The following is an 11,446-nucleotide window of genomic DNA, read 5'->3' as shown; positions in this document are numbered from 1 at the left end:
AAATTTACCTTACACAAAGGGTTGGGCATGATTCCCTTCCTGGAGGACAATGTGGTGAATTCATTGATCCAGCTACGCAGGTGCAGACATGCCCTATCTGCAGGATGCCCAGGCCAGGTCCTGCACGAGTGGTGCAGTGACTGCACTCCTACTTGTGCCTCATGGTGTGGAACATGTTGAGCCTGTACCTGGGCCTGTAGCCTCATCTGTCTCTGAAGTGTTAATTCAGCTAATGCCTTATAGAGAGAAAACTTGCCCACAAACTGAACAGAAAGAGGTCTCTGCGGAGGGGGGGGGGACCCAATATATAATTGGGCTCCTTCTCCATGATGGTTTAACTTGCACTTAGCAGGCTTGAGGGTTTGTGCCAAGAGTTTTCCACACATTGTCTCATTTACCCTGTCCTGCAGTGGGCATGAAGCTGCTATTATTTCCATGTACAGTAAAGGGAGGGAAGCTTAGGTAGATGCAGTGATTTTCTCATAGTCACAATCTGGTGACAGGCAGGTATGCTTAGATTCAAAGCAGACATCCTGTAATAATCCATCTTGACAGGGACTTGTCCACAGTATGAGGCCAAACACTGAATAGGGGAAAGAAAATGACAAATCCGAGAAGGTGCATTAGTTTTGTACCACCACACACCAAATGACATGGAATATACAGCCTTAAAACAACCCAAATATGTTATCTTTAATGGATCAGGCATGCCACACTGGCTTAACTGCAGTTAACCCTGTGCTTCAGGGTCTCAAGAGATGACAGGCAAAGTATCAGCAGGGCCTTTGGCTCATCTGGGGCTCAGTGAGGGAAAGATCTCTTTCCAAGTTCAGGTGGTGGTTGGCAGAATTTAATTTTCTGATGCCTCAGTGTCCTGCTGGCTGTTGGCAAGAGGCCATCCTTAGCTCCTGGGGGTGTTTTCACTTCTCCTTGTGGGGCTCCACCATGGCTGGCACCTTTGTCAAAGTCATCAAGGCAGAGACTCCTCTGGCACTGTGGACGTTGTTCTCTGTGTCACATAATCGTGGGAGTTGCAGCTAGTCACTTTTGTATTATTCTGATGGCTAATGCAAGTCTTAGGTCCCACCCCCACTCATACCAGTGTAAAGACTACAAGGTAGGGTTCATGGAGGATGCCACAGAACCTGTGGGCCACAGAAGTTATGGGCAATGCCTGTGGCTATGGAAAATGACTACCCCACTCTAGACTTGAGCTTTAAAAAGAAAGATCTATGCCAAATATGACTAACAACTTGGGAGCAAATCCTGCAAGGGAGGGTCTGTGAGGTGCCCTGTCACAAGCTTACACATGTTGAGAAAATTTTCTCCCCTTATAAGGCTAGCCTGTGCCTCATGCCCTGTGTAATAACCTTGAGGCTCAGATTTAGATTGATTCTAGTGGCTAAACACCTAGGAATAATTGAGCTGTCAAAATCTCACTATATGTCAGGTAGTAACTGAAGAATTTAGGTAAAGAGTTTGTTCAGTATCCAAAGCAAATTTAAAAATACAACCAAATATCTGTAAGGTAGGTACTCATATCCCCACTTCACAGGTAAGTCATTAGGTGCATAGAGATAGCTGGTGAACAGTAGATTCCAGTAGGGAACTCAGGCAGTCTGACCCAAGAGGTTGAGCCTGTCTTCACCTGAGCACTGAAGCCCTTAGATTTAAGAAAGCCACCATAGTGCTGGGCTATTGAGTGATGAGGAAAAGCTAGTTGAATGTGGTGTATAGGACAGGTGGGTTAGAGAGTGAGTAAGCAGAAAGGACACAGTGAGACAAGAGGGATTTGAAAGTCCCAAGATACGTTATCCAGGATGAAATGTATGTCCAGAGGAGAGAACAAAGGAGTAATTGAAAAATGACTGGATCCAGTTCAAATGGAAAATTCTGAAATTGCAAAAGAGCTGCTCATGTTCTTGGAGAATACTGACATACTATTGTAAAGTAGCTGTGCTATAAAAATGATGACATGGTGCGTTTCCTTCTACAACAGTAATGGTGCTAAAAGTTTCACTGGAGAAGACAGCCTACAGGGAGTTTGGAAGTCTTGTTTTCCCACTCACGATAGGACTTCCATCTTTGGGCCAGGTTCATAATTATCAAAGTGAATTATGATCATTGCCAAAGGGTGACACTAGCCAGAATCCAGCTTCCTGCTACCTGCATGGAAACCCTCCAGGTAATAAAAGAAGTTTGCATTGAGATTATCTTATAGTCTTTTAAAAAGTGAGATCTGCAGCTCAGAATTAGTGCATTGTGGTCTTCCCCTGGCTTGTATGAACTTTGGTAACCCAGGCCCTATGTGTGGCCAAATCTTTTCAGAGGAGTCTTGCATTTCTTGCAGTTCACACACCCCAGGATTTCTGTAGTCAGACATACCTGAGCTGAAGTGGCAGTCCTCTTAAGGAACTATGGTCATGTTCATGGACCTCTCCAAGACTCACCTACAAAGTAGAGCATGTTCCAGCATCACAATGAAGTTGTAGTAAGAAAAGAAAAATGAAATGATGCATGTTATGCACTCAGTCCAGTGGTGACCTCATGTGAGTGATCCTTAATGGGAACACTTAACAAACATCCCAGAGTAACACTCAATAACACACTGGAAATGAAACTCTCATTTTATATTTCACTAATAAAGTGTTAAAGACAGGTCATGTTTCTTGATGATGGAAATATAAATTGGATATTATTCTAAGTATTACTCTAAGTATGTTTCTGAATTTATTTATTTATTTTAATATAGGGCCTCACCACACAGTTCAGACTTGTAGTGATCCTCCTGTCCCAAGCTCTGGGATTACTGGCATGCACCACCACGCCTGGTTTTGGGCCAGCATGCCTGGGTTCTGGGACTGGCACAGCATGTGGTACTGAGGATTGAACCTGGGTCATTGTACTTGCTAGGCAAGCACTTAGATTGCCGATCTATCTCTCCAGCCCACTCTAAGTATATTTCTAAACTAATATAGATGTTGGTATAGATGAATCCCAAGGGAGAATACTATATTCTTTAGAAATGGTGTAGCCAATCATTTAGGTTGATTGAAGTGCACTGAGTGGCTGCATGTATACATGGGTACGTAGCCAAGCTCTGTAACAGCTCTCTCAGAATAGATAGGATGTAGTTCAACAGCTGTTAGGTTTTTTGTTTTGTCTCTAGTTCCTACTCAGAACTAGAAAGCCAAATGTGTATTCCAACCAATTACATAGGGTGTCTTGCTTGAAGCGAACTCACCTCTAGCTTCACCAGATCAATAGCTTTCAAGCAGAACACTTGTTGGAAATTTCCCTTCTTTCCACTTGATCTCCTTTCCACTTCTTCATCTGCATTTATGGCTTTGCCAAATGCAGACAATGGTGTGTGACTCCTTTGTCACAACCAGCTCAGAATGAATAGCCTCTGTTGGTTCCATTGAGGTGGTTTCTATTCATTTCCACAGTATTGGAAGAATCAGGGTAGAATATATCAAGAAAAATTTCATAGGAAGCCTATGATTGTAGGTAAAAATCTATCAGCATAAACTTGCTGGTGCTTTTTTCTTTAAATAGGTTTTCATATTTATTTATTTCATTATAAATTTAAAAATAAGACATTTGGAAACTTTATACAAATACAGGTCAAAAGGCAAGAGTGTAAGCTTAATTTCATTATCCAGGAAGAACTACTTATCATGCATTCAAATATCCATGTATAGGGGTGGGAGCACAGCTTAGTTACTGTTCTCTTGTTATGGAGACAAAATACCCAATGTTAAGAATTAAGGAAGGAAAGGTTTATTTAGCTCAAAGTTTGTGCAGGTTTCAGTCCATACTTGGCTGGCTCCAAGGCAGGGTGGCACAAGGCAGAGAGGGCAGCAGTTCATGGCGGTGGAAAGCAGAAAAGTAATAGGAGCCAAAAAGGAGGAGAGGGAACAAACCTCCTTCCCTCCCTTGTGTTGTATGCAGGCTTCAGGACTCAAAGTGGGTGCAGCACTCACACCCAGAATCCCAGCATTGGACCAGGAATCACTCAGAAACTCTACAAGCCTGCCCCATGACTGCCTGGGCTTTTGGGTTGGGGGGAACATCTGGAAACAAATCATAACAACACATGGAGACACATGCGTTTTTATGTAAATGTGATCACATAATTCTCATTTTGAAATCTGCTCTTCAAATCCGAAATATGCATAGACATAATGTTGAAATGTAGCTTTGTGCTCAATAACCACATAACATTCAATTAAATGGACATACTGTAATTAGTTAAAGCAGACTCAATCAATGGGCATTTAGACCACTAACAATATTGTGTTAATGGACAAATTAATTCAATATATACTAATATACCTTCATCTGAATGTTTTGAAATAATAAAATGCTAGAAATGGAGAAGATATTTGCCCATTTAAAATCTATACCTAGGGCTGAGGAGATAGTTCAGTGGCTTAAGTGCCTGCCTAAAAAGCACAAGGTCCTGAGTTTGGTCCCTTATAGCACATATAAAAATAATAATAAAATAAAATAAAAATCAAATCAATCTACACCTAAATGTTTCCTTTTCCTGTAGAAGTTATGTCATTATGAATACAATGAACAATGTTTATCTTCTTCAGTTTTTACCAATACAACATATAGAAAGTAGTATTTTTTTCACTTTTTAACTTTTCTCTTTATTGGCCCATGTTTGAAGTACCTTCTGATTATATTTATCTTGGGGAATTGATGCATGTACATAAGACATTTTAATTATTTTTTTATCCCCTACCCCTCCAATCCCTCCGTGATACAATTCTTCATCCCTTTCCCACATCCAAAAGCTCAAGTTTGCACTAATATTGTTTGAACAAGACATCATGTTTGGGGCCAGCCAAATAGCTCAGCAGATTAAAGCTCCTGCAAGTAGGCTCAGGGACCAGGGTTCAATCTTGGGGCCTGCCATGCCAGCCCCGCCCCTGGTGTGCTGAGATGGCAATTGAGACTGGGCATGGTGACACACACCTGTAGTCCCAGTTCTTTGGAAGCTGTGAACAAGCAAATCACTATGAGTCTGATCTAGTAGTGAGACCCTGAACACCCTGTAGAACCTTTCCTAAAAATACAAAAAAAAAAAAATGACATCATGCTCATATCTTGTACTCATAATAACTACTATGAAGACAATAAGCAAGATATTAATCAATGTATTAATTATTGTAATTATATTTTTTTTCAAAACCCCCAGCCCCTGTGCCTGCTTGCAGGTGCTTTAATCTGCTGAGCTATTTGGCCAGCCTGTAATTCTCCTACAAATCTGTTTTGAAACGGTTTTATTGTTATCTTTATTTTTTCTCTTTAAAATTATAAAAACCTAGTGAGATGAATAAAATGCTCTATCTCCATGTTTTTCTTCCATTCTTGTTTCCCCATACCATAGGACTGTCCTGCTACAATGCTGTATATGGTTAGATTTCTAAGTTACTGTGTAAAAATACGTAATTGTTTATCCCCATCCCCTGTACCTCCTTCCTCTATTCCTTCATGTCTTGTTCACTTTCCTGTTTGAGAACGATCTCCCGGAGACTTCCTATTATGTAGCTTTTATTTTTTCTTTTCATTTATATTTTTGGGTTGTTCATATAAGAGGAACAACATAATATTTAAGCCTGTCTGCCTGATTCACTTCAGGAAGACTCATCAAAAACCTAAAAGCAGAAATCTCATTTGATCCAATCAGGCTCTGCTAAGGTGTCTTCCCAAGAGGTTAATGTCATCATGTTACAGAGGCACACGTACATCCGTGTTTATAGTAGCACAATCTACAATAGTTAAATCTTGGGAACAGCCTCTATGATTATCAGCAGACAAATAGATGAATAAAACCTGATACATATAATGCAGTGCTACTGCCATAAAGAGGGCTAAACAGGGAGAATTTATAGATAAACAGGTGCACCTCAAGAATAATATTATTATTGATCAAAATAATACTTTTAAATAGTAGCAAAGATATTTTTTTTTGGTGTATTAAACATTTTATTTTAACTTAAAACATACAAAAGTATATTCTTATGCCAATCTTTTGATGTAGGGCCAAGTCCTTTCCTTTCAGTGTGGGTTCACTGACTGGAATCACAGCTTGTCTTTCTTACATAAACCACACCCATGGAATGCAGCAGCTACAGGTTTTGGTTCTTTCAAGTGAAAAGATAACGTAATGACATTAAGCAATAGGAACACAGAATCCTTTGGGATTTTTAAGAATTTCCTCGCTCATCTTTTATAATTATCTTGTCCACACTTACTTCTATAATAGTAAGTTTTATTTAGTTGTCCTTTGCTATGGCTTGGCTATGACTCCTGGAATTCCTGTGTTGGAAACAAAATCCCCAAGGTCATGATATTTGGAAGTGAGACAAGCAAAGATATTTTTATTAATTTTATTAAGAAACTAATAGCAATGAGACAGCTTCAAAATCAATTAATAACACAGTTTTAAAAATTAATACATTGCATATTGTTGCCTTAGTGGTGATTCATAGTACAAGATGCAGACATGATATCCTGTCCAAACATTATCAATACAAATCTTTCTTCTCATTGAATTAAGAGAAAGTAGCTGTATATATATCCTAACTATTTTGTATGTACTGATACAGAATGGTCCTTCATTTGTATCCCCTTTTTTGTTTAGTTTTGTCAGAGATGGTAAGATAAACACACACATACACTCTTGAGGTTCTTCCATAAATTCTTTTTTTCTTGTACTTTTTCAACTGGGGATATTTTCTTATTGATATTAAAGTATCCTTATGTAATAGGATATTAAACATTTTTGCCATATTTGATCATTATGTTTTTGTATTTTCCTTAAAGACATCTAAATTTTCCCCTTTATAGTTTCTGGCTATTGAGTCATGGGAAAGAAAACATGTTCCCATTTCAAGATTATAAAAGGTTTAAAGAATTATTTAAATCTTTGATCCAAGACATCATCTATCACTGAGCTCAGGGCATATCTTCAAGTGTACATTCTTAAAGGTTTATTAATCCTCTTTGCATGTTTATAATGTGCTTCTGCTTCTGCTCATGTAATTAACAGCTTGTTGAGAGTATGCCAGTTTGAGGTTAGCATTTTTTTTCTGCAAGGATTGTGCAAATATCTGATTGCTCCATTTCCTCCTAGAAACTTATTTTTTCCTTTGAGAAGTTGAAGCTAGTCTTTGTTTCCTGCTCACCTGTTTCTTCTTCTTGAATATTTATAAGATTCTTTGGGTTTCTTGAAAGTTCAATAATCTTCCCAGGATAAATAGTAATCATTCTCTCCTAATTTTCTAGGTCACAGTACATTTCTTGAAAGTGCTCTTACATTTTCATTATTGTTTAATTCTATCAGTCTATTCTTTAGCTCACGGAGCCTGATATTCATGCCATCACTATTGTCTGTTGCATTTTTACCACTATACTAATCAGAATTTCCCCCTAGACTAGAATTGTAGTGATGTTTCATAGCAATCCTTTATTTATAATGCAATCCCCAGACAGAAAGATTGAAAGGAAAATAGAAATGAGACAGAGAAAGAGGAAAGCACACACACCATTGGGCATTACTGGGTTGGTCAGGAAGCACAGCTCCTGTCATGTTAACTATTGTGTCTGGGACACTTCACCGAGGAAGCTTAGCTGGTAGCAATTTGTCTACTAAACCTTCAATTAATTTAGCTGCTTATTCCCACCCCATAGTAGTCCTCATCCCTCTGCACTGCCACCTCTCCCAGGAACTACCAGGGGGACCATATTACTTGTCCCTTCTTCTGTCCTTTCTTTCCTTCCTTCTTTGTGTCTTTTTAAAAACAAATTTCAAGGGGGCTTAGTATGTAGCTCAGTGGTAAAATGCAGGCTTAACACAAAAGAGATACTGGATGCTGGGCTGGGGAGATGGTTCAGTGGTCTTAGTGCCTGTCAGGCAAGCACAAGGACCCAGGTTCCATCCCTGGTCCCACATGCCATGATCGCCCTGCCCAGGCACACCTGCTGGCCACTGAGACCAGGCATGGTGGTGCACGCCTATAATCCCAGCACTGGAAAGGCTGAAATGGGAGGATCACTACAAGTCTGAGCTGTGTAGTGAGGCCCTGTATGAAATACATAAAATTAAAAAATTAAAAGGAGACCCTGGGTTCAATCCCTAGCACCTAAAATGAGGTTTAGAATAATCTTGCATTTTGAGCACTTACTGTGACAGTATATATTTTAAGCATGTAACATAAGTTGTCTTGTACCATCCTTCCAACATGAGTCTGGCCTAGAAAGTATTACTTTACAAGCACAGAGACATCCATTGAATTGCCCATGGTTACATGGCTAATGTGTGAGGAGCCTTCCAGCCAGCTGTACTAGACTCCAAGCCCTGCTTTCATTTATTGCATGTTTCCTACATATAAGAGCTTCTTGTGCCTTCCAGAGAACACCATGTATTGCCTTGTTAACCTGGTTGCACCTTATTAGAGGCAGAACCATGACCAAATCATGGCTTTACTTATGCTTCACGTTCTCATCTGTAAGACAGTTTAAATTAATTTCCCTCTAGCTCCGAGTATCTCAGTTTTACTCCATCATTACTTTGTACTGCATTGGTTTTAGACACATAACTTGAAATTTCAGTTTCACTTGTTGCTTTTCCAGGATTAAATTGGTGAAGCTGCACTCAGGTCGACATCTGCTAAAATGAAATTTTGGAGACCAGGTGCAAATGCCATGCTCCCTAACACATCAGCCCCTTGCCTGGGTAACACAGTGTAAGATGCAAGAAAAAGAAAACAAAGGCAAAAGCAGCACAGTAGAATCTTCCTGACTCCTTCTTTGTTGTCAGATGGGTCACTGGTGTGGGAGGGGTGTCCTTATGACCCACAGGTGATAGTGAGGGTGAAGGTCAAGGTCAGGACCCACTGTGTGCATCCAGCACTGCTTTGTGCACTGAGTGGGTGCAAACGCTCATGCAAGCACTGAAGACCCAGGGAAGGAATATTCTTTCTTTATCATGAAATGTTGTTCCATGAGGGAGGACACAGCTCTGCGGTTTTAAAAACTTTAAGATCATTTTAATCATTTATTTATTTACTTACTTACTTACTTACTTAGTTGGTACAGTGTCTCACTATGCAGCTTGAACTCTTACTGATCTGTGTATCTTAGCCTCCCTAGCTGTGGGATTACATGTGTGCACAACTACACCCAGTTTCAGCAGCTAGCACTGTGCGCCTGGGTTCTGGGGCCAACAGAACTTGCAGTACCAGGGATCAAACCTGGGTCTTTTTGCTTTCCAGGCAGGTACTTAGACTGCCAAACTATCCCCCCAAGCCCTGATATCATTTTAATTGATAATTTCCTCTGGTTTTCAAGAGCTGACATTTAAGAATCCTGGGGATGTGGGTAAAGACAGAGATGATGAGATGAGTTCTTTGTTAAGAACTTGGATTTCACTCAAGTTTTAAGAAAATCTTTTATTTATTTGGTACATGGTCTTGCTATGCAGCCAGCATGGCACATGGTACCAGGGATTGAACCTGGGTCCCTGCACTTGCTAGGCAGGCGCTTAGATCACTGTGCTATCTTACCAGCCCCTTCACTCATTTATAACTGGAAATTTCAGGCTATGGGCCTCATTTCCAGAAATCAATAGGAATTGCCATAAAGTATTTTTATTTTCTCTTGGTTTGCACAGTGGATACTCACTGTTGGTCTCCACCCAGTTTCCAGTCCTGTTTTGGCTACAGCAACATAAGATTGCCCTTTGAGGATCTTGGGTTCTGTTGGCCCTGTAGGGTCAGCCCTAGTTTCAGGAGTGACCATGTAACTAAGTGTGACCGATCAGTCACTATGTTTCCCCTATAGAAATGGATGAAAAGATGAACATGTGAAGCCCAAACTTTGCCAAACTGCCTAGAAGGAAAATCTTTCCTCCATGGTCTTAGAGTTGTGAGGAGTGGAGCTGTCAGCCACCATTTTTCCATGTCTATGAAGACCTTCTACTAGTGAGAATAGTACAGGAATTTGGGGGGTAGAGTAGTGATCAGGGATGTATGTGAGTCCCTGAAGACAAGGGCTGGGAGCTGGAGTCCATCAGACCTGAACCCATATCTACCCCAGTCCATCACTTGTGGCCCAGTACATTTTCTTTAACTTCAATACTAAGGTGAGTGTTCTGCACCCTGTAATCAAGTGTTTCTGCTGCACACTCTGCACCCTGGCTGACTAGATGTTGCCTGAGCAGGAGATTTATTGTTCTCTATTTCCACTAGAGTCAGATGTCAACCCTTCCCCAGTATCTCAGTTTCTATTAAACAACTTTGATGTTCTCTAGTAACTCAGCCCTTGCGTATCATTTGCCCAGGGAACCTGCCTCAGGTTGTTATTCCACTACAAGTATTACATAAAAATTCCAACAAGCAAAATTAAAATGATATTACCCTCTCCTTAGGTAGGAGATTCCTTCCCTCAGTTGGGAGTGAATGCTGATGTATTCTAAGGCCAAAATTGGTATGAAAAGGCTCTGGATTTCCCTCCACCCCAGGGGTGCTCTGAATTTCTCCTCACATAAATTCAGAACTGTGAGAAATAATAAAGACAGTGGCATCTCCAGTTGTAAACTCCAGTCAATAAGTGTGAAAAATGGTGAGGTCAAGGAGAGGAAGGAGCAGGAGGCAGAGTTGGATGAGGTCTTTAAAATTCACTTGGTTTATTTTGTGGCTACCATTGTACAATAATCACTTCTGCTTGGATACTGCCTTTTTTCCATTTTCGACATCCATACTGAAATGATCTTTCTAATTATGTGGCATAGATGGGAAAGCTATTGTAATTTTGATTTTATAGCTGATGAAAGAGAACTCCATACAAATAAGTCAGGGATGCATAACTAATTATGAATCTGTATTCTGTAGGTTCTCAGGATAAGTGCTGTCTCTGTTTCCTGATTTACACATGATTTTGTTAGGTTATATTTCAAAAGGATCATGCAGAGATTTGTCACCAAGACTACAATCTCTTGTTGAGGATCCCAGAGACTTCAATTTTTTAAAAGAATTTATGTATTTGGTACAGGATCTTGCTATGCGGCTTGGACTCATAGTGATCCTCCTGTTTTCAGCTTCCCTAGTGCTGGGATTACAGGCATGTGCCACCATGCTCAGACTCAGCACAGGCCATCACTGCATGTGGTACTGGGGATTGAACCCAGGCCCTTGCACTTGCCAGGCAGGTGCTTAGACTGCTGAGCTATCTCTTCAGCCTAGTGTTACTATTGATGGTATGTTTTTATTAGTAATCCTTAAAATTAATTACTAGTAATGACTATATTTATTTTTTAGAAGACCTTTAGGGACATTTAAATAGGTATGTATCATCCATTATCTTCTTAAGTTTACCATTTCAGAAGCAGTAACTCATGCGGTGTGGAGGCAACATGTATTGTAAGCTT

The sequence above is a fragment of the Octodon degus genome, unplaced genomic scaffold, assembly GCF_000260255.1.
Source record: "Octodon degus isolate 3935 unplaced genomic scaffold, OctDeg1.0 scaffold00010, whole genome shotgun sequence".
In the NCBI taxonomy this organism is placed as follows: Eukaryota; Metazoa; Chordata; class Mammalia; order Rodentia; family Octodontidae; genus Octodon; species Octodon degus.
This window is presented reverse-complemented; position numbering follows the sequence as displayed.